Raw genomic sequence first — 15238 nt, 5'->3', positions numbered from 1 at the left:
GGCCAACAATTTCAAGGGTGTTTAACACATGGGGATATTTTTTGACACGTTCAACTTCCATTTCTTGTGTTTCCTCATCCATATCATCTATATCCTATCCTGCATCTTCCCAGTATACATCCTCAGCCATTTTCTTGGCTAGTTCATATGACACAAGTTTTGAAATAATTATCATAACTTTCATTTTAACCATTGGATCTTTCTATAAATTGGAGGATAAGTCTATAACAATGACATCAAGAGACTGACCAAAGAGATTGGCTTAATTACAAGGTAAGGGCAGCCTTTTTCATATTTGTCTTCCTCAAATTATGGTTGGTGTCTATTAAGTTGTTGTCTTGTAAGGGTGTTTTGAAGATTGAGAAGAGAATTTTGATGGGTATTAATCCCATTGTTGTCAAGTATGCTTGATTGGAATTGAATGTTTCCAAGGTTTATATCATTTCAATTAAATAATTACTGAGAACTTTGAATTACTTTCTTGTAAATGAATGCTTTAAATAAAAGGTTACTTTATTATAAGTATGATTTCTTAATAGAGATTACTCTTAAAAAACCTGATTAAATTATCTTCAAACAATAGTAGACCAGTGTCTTCACCCTTGATAGAATGTTGCAGTTAGTCTTACTGAATTTAACTTTTCTCTGAAAGACCAATAAGATGGAATGAAGCTTGACATCCAATCCTTCAAACTGATAATCAAACTGAAATTTAACCCAAACTATAATAACATAGGATAACACATTGAAACAATCTAAATGGATAGATTTATCATAGGAAACTAATCACACAATCAAAAAGATAAATACCATCAGAGATGAAAAACACTTGATCTTTGTATTGAAATTAACATAAGATAATCAACTGATTACATATAGCATATTATCTTTTCACCAGTTTGGTATTTCCAGAAAATAAACCAAGATCACCATGTCAAAGGCATCTATATGAGTTGTAATCAAAATATAATATGATGTTAGCCTTATTGAATTTAAATTTACTCTGAAAGACCAATAAGACAATTTGAAGCTTGCCAACCAATCCTTCAAACTGATATTCAAACTGAAAATTAATCTCAATCACAATAACATAAGATAGCACATTGAAGCAATCTAATTGAATAGATTTATCACAAGGAACTAATAAATCAATTAAAAAAGTAAATACCATAAAAGATGAATAACACTTGATTTTTATATTGAAAATAGATAATAAAACTAGTTGATTTCAATAAATATTGTCATCCACCAACTTGATGCCTTTTTGCTAAAAAAAAAACTGCAAACTGCATAAGCACTGCATAAAAGATTGTCTTGATAGAGTAAAAAATATAGATGAGATTTGGTTCCACAATGAAAGGGCGTACCCTTTCATTTGGAATTAAACTTAACTAAGTCTAACTAAAGACTAACTACCTAAACACTGATATTTCCTTGAGACATTTTTAAAAATAAAGTCTAATCTCCCAACATCTTGCCGTATTTTTGAATGTGCTCTAGGTATTTTTCTGACTTGTATGTATCTGCATCATGAATTATGTCCCTGACGATGATCTCCGGTGTGACAAAATTCTCATTCTATTCTATAGTATTTTTTAATTGAATTCCATCAGTCCGGGAAATATCAAGTGCGGCATTGAGAAGACTCTGGCATTCTGAGATCCATTTATCCTTATCTTTAATCTCACCTTTCTGATCAACCAATTCTAGGAAACCATCGTGAGTTATGTGCTTGCACTCATCATACTCAATCTGTAACTGTTCATTAAATTTATTTTTTCTTGCCAACAACTTATTTATCTTTTCAATCTCCTCATTTTCTAGTTTGGCTACCATTCTATAATGTAGTCTAGTCCCCAATCTGTTTTGAATCTTATTGTGTGAGACTGCATTATCCATGTTCTTCTAAAAAACTGTCCTGAACTCTTCCAGGAAGCCTTGCAAAGTCTCAAATATTTTGGTTAACAATACAGATGCAGTATCTATCCTCACAGTTTGCATCTGTTTAAGCATCTTCTTGTTTTCTTGTTGTAATTCATCACACTTTTTCTTCCACTGTGAGTTATCAGGAGAAAGAAGCATTGGCACTGGCTGCCCACTTGTTCTCTGCAGTTCTTCATACAATCCTTTATATTGGTTTCTTTCTCTTACTGTCCTAGCCATTTGTGCCTTGTTAAACTTTGAGATATCTACTCCAATATCTACAGAAATGATGAGATCAATCTCCCCAACTTTAAGCTTCATGATATGGCCAAAGGCCTTATCAACATCAATAATCTTAGGTCTTTTATTAGGAGGATATAAAGCCCATAACAATAAGGCTTCCTCATCTTGATCAAACCTTGACCCAATGAACACATAACTGAAAACTTTGAATTACTATAGAAAATAAACTATCAAAAATAAATGAAGCACTAAGATCCCATCCAGGAAATAAGATCACTCCAGCCTCTGTAACCAGTTGTTTCCCATTTTGAGGAGTCATTGTGGCCAATTCAGTATCTATTTGTTCTTTTAACCTCCTCAACAGTTCAATTTCATTTTCTAGTGTAATGTTGGGAATAGAATCCCTCAACTTATTTCCTTTGAAATTGTACCAAAATAATTTAAATTCTTTTGATTGTATAAAAACATCATCTGCAACAAACGCAAAATATTCCTCCAACCTGGAATCAGGATGAACCTCCAATTTTGTCATAATTTTCTCTTGCACATTGGGCTCTTCTTCCCTTGCTAGTACTTGATACCTAGAGATGACTGCATTTTCATTTGATTCACTTTCCACTTCCTCCTCCTCAGTTTCCATTTCCTGCAATCTTTGTCTCTTTTCTACCAATTCTTTGTTCAGTCTATCAATTACTGTTAGACAGTTTAGATAACCAGAAGACAACTAAGAGGGGGGGGGGGAAGGGGGTGAATCAGTTGTCTTAGATTACATGAACATTAAGCAATTATAACTTTACCAGAACCCAAAACATTAATATCAGAATAGTAGTTAATTAATTAAGCATAAACAATAATCACAGAATAAAAGCCATCCACACAACACCAAGATTTGTACTTGGAAAACCTAGTAAAGGGAAAAACCACGGTGGGAAGCCTACCCACAGTCAGATAATACTTCTGCTATAAGTATGTGAATTAAAATGAAGGGGCATGTACTTGTAGGAAGGCCAATATCCTAGAGTGCACTTCTCATCATAAAAGGAGACTCACTAACTACATATAAATCCAGACAACAATCCAGAGAAGTGTTGAACTGCAAAAGGTAGCATCTCCTATGCTAGAGTACAGATCTGGTTAAGCTCAATACCGGAGGACTTAATCCTCTTACATAAACCCAATTCAATCTCCAATGATCAACCAACTCCTCTGCCTGAATGATATTGCATGTATTCGCACATTACATTCCTTGACCATGACCTCTTACATTAACCATGATGATCTATATTGATATCTTACATCTATTTATACAAACCCCTCAACCATAAACAATTAGGTCGGCCACCAGATAATAATCTGATTACATAATTACAAACCATGTCAACCTTAGACCAAATAAATAATACCAAAACACAAGACAACCCAGAAATACATCAATAGGTCCTATCCACATGTTACATTAAAGCCGGTCCATAACCTAGATCAAATGGGACCAAGTATAGATCCACACACTTCAGCAGTGATCTCCAACTACCAAGTCTCAAACATGATCACCAATAGCATCCTGATATTCGATCAGAAGTTGCACCAACACCACTTATGCAATTCATCAAATATCTCCACCAAAAGATTTGCCGGTGAAACCCTCGCCAGAACTAGAAACCAATCTTTTAAGCAAGAAGGATAGCATCCAATCACCAGACCAAAACCAACTGACCAAATATGAGTATAAGTATCATGCACAAATCATTTCCATCACCAGACTATATCGGAGCCTATCGGATCATACCGGATCCAAGTTAACTAGAAACCACTTAACCTATTGGGACCAGAAGGTTGCCGGTAAAGCATCCAAATGGCTAGTGTTGACATCAATGACAAAACATCAATGAAACACATAATCAATTCCACCAAATGGCCAACAATCTCCCCCTTTGGCATTGATGGCAACACTAGATGTGAAAAATATCTAAGTACCAAGAAATGCCAAACAAGTCTCCCCCTGTGAAAGACAACCAATAATCACCCGCATATAGCTCTGAATAAATCTCCCTTTTACTTTTCATATCTCTCCCCCTTTTACTTTTAATTTTTCTTTCTTTATCTTTTTCACATCAATATCTCTCCCCCTTTGACATCAATGCCAGAAACCTGACAAAAATATCAAAGCAAAAGCATAAGCCTCTAAATCACAAAGCTGACTACTTGCCCTAAGCAGTAGCATCCAGCATTAGTGCCATAATGATGCCAAACTGCATCAATCAAGTCTCTACCAGAGGAGCAGAAACTCCCAATCTGTCTCTCAGGTACTCAAATGATTCCTTGGATAAAGGTTTAGTGAAAATATCTACAATATGCTCTTTAGTGTTCACATAAACCAGTCTAACTTTATTTGCTTCCACCTTCTCCTTCAAAAAGATATACTTGATAGATATGTGCTTTGTCTTAGAATGAAATACCATATTCTTTGATATATCAATAGCAGCAGAGTTATCATAGTGAATAACTACCAGTGCATCACAATCCACCTTTATATCCTTCAACATTTGCTTCATCCATAAAAATTGTGTACATTTAGTAGTAGCAACAACATACTCAGCTTCAACAATAGATAGAGAAGTACATGTTTGTTTCTTGCTGATCCATGAAACCAACTTCTTTCCAAGAAAGAAAGCTCCACCGGAAGTACTTTTTCGGTCATCAACATCTCCAGCCCAATCAACATCTTCATATGCACATAAGGTAAATTTATCATCCTTAGGGTACCATAAGCCATATTCTGATGTACCTTGCAAGTATCTAAAAATCATTTTCACCACCATATCATGATTTTTTCTAGGATCACTTTGAAATATTGAAACAATACAAACAAAATTCATAATGTCAGGCCTAGTCTAAGTCAAATAGAGAAGACCTCCAATCATAGATTTGTATCTTGTAGGATTTATCGATGCAAAAACATCTTTTCTTGTCAATTTCTCACTTGTAACCATATGAGTACTTACCAATTTAGAATCTCCCATACCAAATTTCTTCAATAATTCCTTAGCATATTTAGTTTGACAGATGAAAATGCCTTTGTTAGTCTGAGTAATCTGCAAACCTAAGAAAATTTTCATCTCACTAGTCATAGACATCTCAAATTCTTTCTCCATATTCTTAGAAAATTCTATGCATAATTTATCTTCACCTCCAAAAATAATGTCATCAACAAATACTTCAACAATTAGTATAACATCATCAGTGATTTTATAATATAAATTACTGTCAGCACTTCCCTTAGTAAAACCAAGCTTCAAAAGATATTTATCCAACCTTGCATACCAAGCTCTAGGTGCTTGTTTCAATCCATATAAATATTTCCTTAACTTGTAAACCATATCTGTATCATCTGATAGTGAAAAACCATCAAGGTTGCTCAATATAAACTTCATCATCAAGATCCCCATTCAAGAATGCACATTTAATATTCATCTGATAAACCTTGTAGTTTTTATAAGCAACATAGGCAAGAAATAATCTTACAGCTTCAATCCTAGCTACAAGTGCAAAAGTCTCTCCATAATCAATTCCTTCCTTATGAGAATATCCCTTACAAACCAATCTAGCCTTATTCCTTATAAATTGACCATCCTCATTCAATTTATTCCTAAAAACCCATTTAGCTCCAATAACATTTTTATTTTTAAGTCGGGGAACCAAAGTCCATGTGTTATTTCTCAATCCGATCTAATTCTTCTTCCATAGCTTTTAACCAATGTTCATCTTTACATTCTTCAATTACTGATACCGATTCAACTTGTGAAATTAAACATACCTCAGTAGTTGCCAGTCTTCTTCTTGTCATCACTCCATTGTTCTTATCCCCAATGATTTGATCTTCAGAATGATCCAGTCTCACATACCTAGGAGTCTTCTGACATTTTGTTCCTCTTCCTTGTTCTTCAATTACTGTAGAATTATCTGATGTTTCTAGAGTAATTGGTTCAACTCTTTTTTCTAGTAAAGGTGCTACCGGTTCAGATATAATCATTTCCATTGCCGGTTCCTTCTCAAAAACTCCGATTTGACTTCTATTTAGCTCATCTACTTTGACATAAGCACTGTCCACAATTCTCTACAATCTCTTGTTATAACATCTATATGCTTCATTTTCATTAGAATAAGCAAGAAATATGCCTTCAACACATCTAGGATCAAATTTTGCAATAGTATCATCTATCCTGATATAACATTTGCTACCAAAAATTCTAAAATACTTAATTGTAGGTGTATTGCCAAACCATAATTCATAAGGTGTCTTACCAGTTTCTCTTTTGATATGTACTTTGTTGAATGTATAAACCATTGTACTCACTGCTTCTCTCCAGTAGATATGAGGTAGACTAGCTTCCATCATCATTATTCTAGCAGCTTCTAAGATAGTTCTGTTCTTCCTTTCCACAAATCCATTTTACCGAGGTGTTCGGGGAGCAGCAAATTGTCTTCTTATACCATGCTTCTCACAAAAGTTATTGTTGACTCTAAATTTTACCTTAAATGTGAACAACCTTATGGGAAATTCAGTGATGGGGACCTATTGCACAAAACTCACTGAATGAGCTCCAGAATTAAGAAGCCAACTCTTCATTATGATTGGTGAAAAAGGAAAGAGGAAACTTAAAGAAAAATGATCTAAACCATTTAGGCGATGCACCATAACATTTTGGAAACTCATTAACAACATATAAAACCTAGAAACATCCAGTTCTAAATCCCATTCAACAATCTATATGTTTGGACATAACCATAATCAAGATACTACCAAAATCCCTTTTAACATAAAGAAACATACATCATGCATCCACAAGATAACAAGTGCAAAACATAATTCAATCGATGGAGTATTAGGCATATATTTCCAAAGTTATATCAGAATTACAAGAATGCGCAAAAAACTGTCACATCATACTAGAAAAAAGTTGTCATAGAGGCCACAGGCACAATTTGATTATCCTTTCTTCAAAAATACAATAACAACTAAAAAGGCTTAATTCCTATCTGGAATACTTGACTATATCTTTTCATAAAAGTTCTGAACCCTTAAAACAAGAAAAACATCTGCATAAATAGAGCCCTTGGCTCAGCTAACAACTCACGACATCAACAACCTTCTAGAAACCACTTCTGACCAGAAAACCTATCATGGCACCCTACAGGAACATACCCAACAAAAAATCACCCCGAAGTTATTTCCATCATAACAATAAAACCTTGATGCGAACCACATCCTGACTCATAGACCACCATGGTAGACACATGACAACTCTGAGGACATTTGAAAAAGAGTGCAAAAATAGAAATAGGCCGGGCAACGTGAAGGCTCCACATGTCCTTATCTTCTTATGATGTAGGGTGGGGTCAAGAGGAATGCCACATCATAAAAACCATAGACACTTGGCCACTCTACGCTCCTTCAAACTCTGAATGGAAAAGCCAAGTGACTAGAAGCAATGCCAAGATGACATTTGGCTCACGCGTTCTGTACGAAGAGCATAGTTGGAAAATAAAAAAGAATGAGTGCCACCCAATAAAAAATGCTGCCAAAGGACTACTCTAAAATAATGTTAACAGTTATTAAAAATCACTGGATGTGAATTATCTACCATGATCTGACCTCAAACAATTAATCTTCAATCTTGTATCAGTTTCCACCTTAGCCTTAAAGATTTTAAACTTTTCAAATACTTCAGATTTTTCTTTTAGAAAAGTAACCCACATCATTCTAGAATAATCATCAATGATTAGCATGAAATATCTATCACCTTGAAAACTTTTAACTCTAGCAGGGGCACACAAATCAGTATGAATAAGATCAAGAACATCATTTGATTTATCTTGTATACTCCTAAAAGAGGTTCTGACCTATTTACCCATTTGACATTCTTTACATACCAGATTATAGGGCTTCATAATCTTAGGTATATCCCTAACTGCCTTAGTTGAATTGATCTTCACAATGCAATCAAAATTCACATGATGTAGCCTTGTATGCCATAGCCAACTCTCATCAATCTGTGTAATCAAACATGTCTTCTCGTCAGAGTTCAAATGAAATATATTACCTTTTGTCCATGTACTAGTTGCAATATCCAATCCAGATCTGTTAATGATTTTGCATTTTCCATTCTTGAATTGTAATTGAAATCCCTTATCCACCAATTGTCCTACACTCAAAAGATTATGCCTTAAACCTTCAACATAATAAACATTGTCAGTATTGTTCTTACCATCCAATGATATAGTTCCTTTTCCTTTGATCATACATGCTTTGCCATCTCCAAATCTAACTAGACCGCCATCAAATTCTTGCAAAGATGGAAACTTCCCTTTATTTCAAGTCATATAATGTGAACAACCACTATCAATTACCCATTCATCCTTGTCTTCAATTTTAGCAGCAAGTACCTTCTTTTCAAGTACATTTTCTTCCAGTGCTAGAACATCTTCCTTGATATCTAGGAACACCCATTCCTTCCCATTGCCAGAACCACTAGCAGAGTCTTCTACCAGTTCATCATTAGAATTAGTAATTCCTTCCTCATTCGCTATGTAGCATGATTTGTCTCTATTTTTCCTATACTTATACTTGTTCCAATATCTAGGGTTTGTCTTTAATGATCTTCTAAGTCTTTCTTCAAATCTTGAATTCCTTTCAGGATATCTAGATGCAAAATGACCAATCTTATTAGATGAAAAACATTTAAAAGGTTCTTTTCCTTCATACTTACTTCCTACCAGTCCTTTAGGTGCTCTTCTAGAAAATAGTGCTTCAAGTTGCTCAAACTCATCATCTTCTCTCTTCATATCTTCCAATTTCTTTGCATATAAATCTTTCCAATCTTGCTTACTGGTTGTAGATGTAGATGCATGAAAAGCAGGTTCAATCTTCACAGCTCCAGAAGGTCCAAATTCTTCAAGCTCAAAAGCAGATAGTTTCCCAACCAAGGTATCTATGTTGATAGATGTATTAGCCATTATTTTCATCTCATTAATAGAAGTAGCCTTCATCTTGTAAGCCAGTGGTAGGGCTCTCAGAACTTTAGAAACAATTTCATCTTCGCTCAGAGTTTCACTACAACATTGAATTCCCATAACAGTCTTATTTACCCTTTCCATAAATGCAGTAATCCTTTCATCTTCTTCCATCTTTAGGTTTTCATATCTCACTTGGTAACAATCAAGTTTAGCAATTTTCACTATAGGGTCACCTTAATTAAGAGTTTCCAACTTATCCCATATAGCCTTTCCAGATGATTTGACAATTAATCCCATTATTTGCTGATCAGAAAGTGCACACAAGAGGGCTTCTCTTTCTCTACAATCATTCTCAAGCTCCTTGTCCAAGTTTGTCGAAGGAGGATTGCCAGATGCTAGATTATAAGGTGTGACACCATCCTATGTGATCTCCCAAATTTCCTTGCCAAGACATCTCAGATGAGTCTCCATCCGAATCTTCCATACTGTGTAATTTATTCCATCAAGCCTCAAAATATCTCTCTGAAAGATAGCTCCAGATGAACTGGATGAACTTGAACTGTTAGATGCCATAGGATCTTCCTCAAGTGGTTAATCTTTCTATAGAGAGGACCAAAGCTTTGATACCAATTGTTAGATAGTTCAGATAACTAGAAGACAACTAAGAGGTGGGGGGGTGAATCAGTTGTCTCAGATTACAAGAGCATTCAACAATTAAAACTTTAATACCAAAAGCCAAAAAATTAATACCGGAATAACAGTTAATCAATTAAGCATAAAGAATAATCACAAAATAAAAGCCATCCACACAACACCAAGATTTGTACGTTAAAAAAACCTAGTAAAGGGAAAAACCATGGTGGGAATCCTACCCACAGTTAGATAATACTTCTACACTAAGTATGTGAGTTGCAATGAAGGCACCTGCACTTGCAAGAAGGCCAACAACCTAGAGCACACTGCTCATCACAAAAGGAGCCTCACTGGCTACATATAAAACCAGACAACAATCCAGAGAAGTGTTGAACTGCAAAAGATAGCATCTCCTATGCCGAAGTATAGTTTCGATTAAGCTCAATACTGGAGGACTAAATCCTCTTACATAAACCCAATTCGATCTCCAATGATCAACCAACTCCTCTGCCTGAATGATATTACATGTATTCGCATATTACATTCCTTGACCATGACCAATTAGATTAACCATGATGATCTAGATTGATATCTTACATCTACTTATACAAATCCTTAGACCATAAACAATCAGGTCAACCACCAGATAATAAACCGATTACATAATTACAAACCATGTTAGCCTTAGAACAAACAAATAATATCAACACACAAGACATCCCAGAAATAGATCAACAGGTCCTATCCACACATTACATTAAAGCCGATCCATAACCTAGATCAACTGGGACTAAGTATAGGTCCGGACACTTCAACAATAATATCCAACCACCAAGTCTCGCACATGATCACCAACAACATCCTAACATTCCATAAAAAGATGCACCAACACCACTTATGCAATTCGTCAAAGATCTGCATCAAAATTTGTGCCGATGAAACCCTTGCTGAAATCATAAACCAATCTTCTAAGCAAGATGGATAGCATCCAATAACCAGACCAAAACCAACTGACCAAATATGAGTATAAGTATCATGAACAAGCCAATTCCATCACCAAACTATACCGGAGCTTGCCGGATCATACCAAATCCAAGTTAACTAGAAACCACTTAACCTATTGGGACCATAAGGGTGCCGGTAAAGAATCCAAATAACTAGTGTTGACATCAATGACAAAACAACTATGTAAGACATAATCAATTCCACTAAATGGCCAACAATTACCTCTCGGGCTTCTGCATCCTCCATATTCCTAAACATATCTTTAGCCTGCAGACTTGAGTGCAGATAATCTCCCAAGTTTTTCTTTTTCTTGCAAGAATGAATATAACCTTTAGGATCATAATTCTTCTTGGCATAGTGCTCAAATAAGTTGTATTCTTCCATCAATTTTCTATCAATTATATCATAAGCTTTAGTAGACACTATTGTAAACTCTCCAAAACTTAGTGTTCCAGGCAGGAAGGCTTGTTTGCGTTGATCTGCAAAATGTTTAGCATTTGACACACTCAACTACCTTACAATCTCTAAGTAGGCTATTCTATCTAGAATCAATTTAGGCAACATATAAGGGCTTCCCTGAAATCCATATATTTTGAAACATGTGAAATCTTTGTTTACAAACTAGTCTCCCCAGTTATGGTCAACAATTCACTTTTCATCACAATCCTTAGGCCTTAAAAATCTCTTAATTTCATCAGAGATATATCCTTCACATGGAACCCCATATATCTTGTACAGTGGTTTCACTATAAGTTCTTCAAACTTAATATAATTGGATCTCATATACCAAGAACCCCAAAGAGATCTCCATAATTGCACGGATTGTTCTTCACCTTCCCTGTTCGTTGTATTCAATTTTAAATCTTCTAGCCACAAACCCTTCACATGTCCATAGAACAAAACCAAATGCATTAACATTGAATAAAATTTGAAGGTAGGGTTCCTATTATCTTTAAGGTTTAGAAAACCTTCATGTAACTTCTCTACCAGATATGCAACATAGTCAAAAGGCCTAGGCTCATAGATTTGTATGTCAGAAGCTAAAACCAATGGCCCGGTACTTGCCAAATCAGGCACCTTGACTCTTCCTACTTGCCCACATGACATGTATGTATATTGCAAGTAGTGTCGAAACAAATCAATGCTAAATGGTGACCCATCTTCCTCAGTCAATTTCCCTGGTTGGCTTTTATGAATAGCAATTTTCCAACCAATGTATGTAGTGTCCATCTTAAGATATTCTTCCTCTAACTCCCCAAAGGACAGGGGTTTGTCGGGGTTGGGATCTAGGATAAAAACTTCATTCACAGTACCCACAGAAAACCTAATGAATGCATCACCATTTGGGAATTAAATGTATCTCTTCATGAAATTATAATTTCTAGCTAGAACCTCCAACAACATTATGTTCACAAAGACATCTGGGACAATTAACTTACCCAAATTCATCATCCAAGGATTGCAAAGTGGAATTTCCTTGTTTCTTCTTAGATAATGGAACATAAATAATTCATGTCCTCTCACCTCAGTCCAGACATCCCCAACCTCTTTGTATCTATCTTCCAACTGGTCCCTTCTATTGGCATTTGGCATTATAACAAACAAGGAGAGATTGTTGGCATTTCAATAAGGATATTGAGAAGGTTGTTGATGATTATGGATATAACTGATTAATGATGTTTACTGTCTTAATATTATTATTTTGTCATTGATGTCAAGAAATTGACTTTCTAATTCAGTATGCCATATCTTGAGAAGTATGATTTGATGAGTATAAAGATGTTAGTAAAAGACACAGAAAGAATATGATGAATAAGGGGAGAAATAAGTTATTCAATGGGCAACTATTATCGAGTTAGACAATGATGAGATCATGATGTTTAGATTGTTTTGATATCATACATATGTTATTAATTGTAAGGTTAATACTACACTATGTTACCGAGTAAAGAACCTAGTCGATAAACCCTAAGGTTATCACTATCGGTTAATGAAGGCGGAATGTCTACCAAGTGAAGTTTAGTATTTACCGAGCTGCAACTGAGTAATAACATAATGCATTAAATGACTACATGCATTATTTAATGAAGGAAGCTGATGAGATGGCTATGATTAAATGATTGGTATGCTGTGAATGAAGTTTGTTAAAAAGTCTATGGCAAAGGAAAATCGACAGGAAGATTTACAACTCAGATTGAACCGCAATACCCTAGCACAAGTTCCAAGAAATGTATGCAAGTTCCAAGGTGGGGTGAAACATTTTCAGATTCAAGGATACATTAAACCTGGTCAAAGTTTGAAGATCTGATGGCTATGATTGATCATGGGAAATGTGATCAAGGAGATTAAGTGGTTAGCTATTGTTTATAAATAAGGAACTGTTGATAAACAATGTATGCAGGCAAGTGTATGCACAGGGATGCTACATAGTGATTACCGAGCAAAGAAGCTTGAAGACTTGTTTTGAATAACAGAGTATAGAGCCTAGCAAATGGACATGATTAGTTCTATGTCTATGATGTATTGAGCAAATAAGAATCTACTTTAGCATTTTGGATGTGAAGTTGCAGATAGATTTTTATTACTGTTATTTTGTAAAGTGATAGAAAATCTTTTAACCGAGTGGACTTAACAGTCTTGTTTGTAAAAACCTCTAGCAAGGTGACATTCTGATTGAGTGTTTGAAATCCTTTAACAAGGTCACTTCTAACAAAGCGAAGATCCTAACAGATCTGAGGGAAATCCCTTAACCGGGTCACATCTAGCAATGTGTTTGTAATCTTTAATAGGATTTGCTTTTAACCGAGCATACTCTAGAAGAGTATATTTCTTAGTGGGTCTGAAATCCCACAGTGGTTTTTCCCTATTTGGGTTTCTACATTAAATCTGGTGTTATGAGTGTTATGATGTTCATATGCTTTTGATTTTGCATGTTTAGCAGTTTTGGTTATATTACTGAAATATATGTTACCAAGGTTGAATTTGTTGTTTTTATGGAAGAGTAAGTTTGTATGATTCACTGCCCCCCCCTCTCATCTTATTAGCTTGACATCTGTATTTAACATTAAGTATCAGAACTATCAATTGGTATCAGAGCTTTGGACTCCGGAAGAAAAAGTTTAAAGGTACTTGAGGCAAAAGATCCAAAGATGTATAAGAGGGATGCACCGAAGCTGAACAAGTCAAGTTTCTCTACATGGTAGAAAAGGATGAAGCTGCACCTATCAAGAGTTGGAGAATATGTTGTATATTATATGGAGAATGATTTCATCACACCGAGCACCTATCCATTAACAATGGAGGAGATAAAGGCAAAGCAATAACATATCCAAGCAATGATTGAAATAACATCTGCATTGACCGATTTAGAGTTTAATGATCTAGAAGGCTGCAATGATGCAAAGGCAATGCGAGACAAGCTCATATCTGTGTATGGAGGAGATGAACATGTTCAAAGAGAAAAAGTGGATAGTCTAAGAGGACAACTTGAATCTATGAGGATGAATGAAGGTGAGAACATAACCCAGTACAGTACAAGACTAAAGGAGATTGTCAATCAAATCAAAGGAGCAGGTGGAACCATTGAAGAAAAGGATATAACAAGTAAGTTGTTAAGAACCCTTCTACCAACTTATGCAATCCGAGTCTCTTCAATCAATGAATTAAGGTATGTACCCAATATACTAGTTTCCTTAGATGCTACTATTGGTAAAATACATGTATTTGAGTTGAGTAACTTTGATAATAGTGGGTCTTCGATAAATAAGGTTGAATCTGCATTTAGTTCTTTTCATCTTGATGAATCTAATGATTACAATGAAAGAAACTATAAGTACTCTGAAGGAGATCATAGTGGAGCAAGTGAAAGATTTCGTAAGAACATGGAGGAAGTACACAAATTTAATGAGGAAATCAGAAAGCAAGAAGAGTTTGAAGCACTATTAGCCAGAAGGTTACCGAGAGGCAAAGGTAAGTATAAAGGAAAACTACCTTTGAAATGTTTCAATTGTGATAAGATAGGACATATGGCTTCTAACTGTCCTAACAAAGATTCTATTGAAAAGAGAGATTACCGAGATGACAGACAAAAAGATAATCATTATAGAGGACACCGAGACTTCAGAAGAAGAGATAGAAAGTCATGCTTAATAGCTGATGAGGAATCCAATGATGATAAATCAGATGAAACTGATACAGAGGAAGTAGTTTATGTGGCTATCAAAGATGGATCAAATGAAGAAAGGTATGAAGAAAAAGCCCTAATATCTCACATAAATACTAATGATTCTTGGATCATAGATAGTGGATTCTCACATCACATGACAAGTTATAAACACAAGTTTGTTATGTTAGAAGACTATGATGGAGACTATGTAATATTTGGTGATGATGCACCATGTTCGGTAAAAGGTAAAGGATC

Source organism: Cryptomeria japonica, chromosome 9 (assembly GCF_030272615.1).
Source record: "Cryptomeria japonica chromosome 9, Sugi_1.0, whole genome shotgun sequence".
Lineage (NCBI taxonomy): Eukaryota > Viridiplantae > Streptophyta > Pinopsida > Cupressales > Cupressaceae > Cryptomeria > Cryptomeria japonica.
This window is presented reverse-complemented; position numbering follows the sequence as displayed.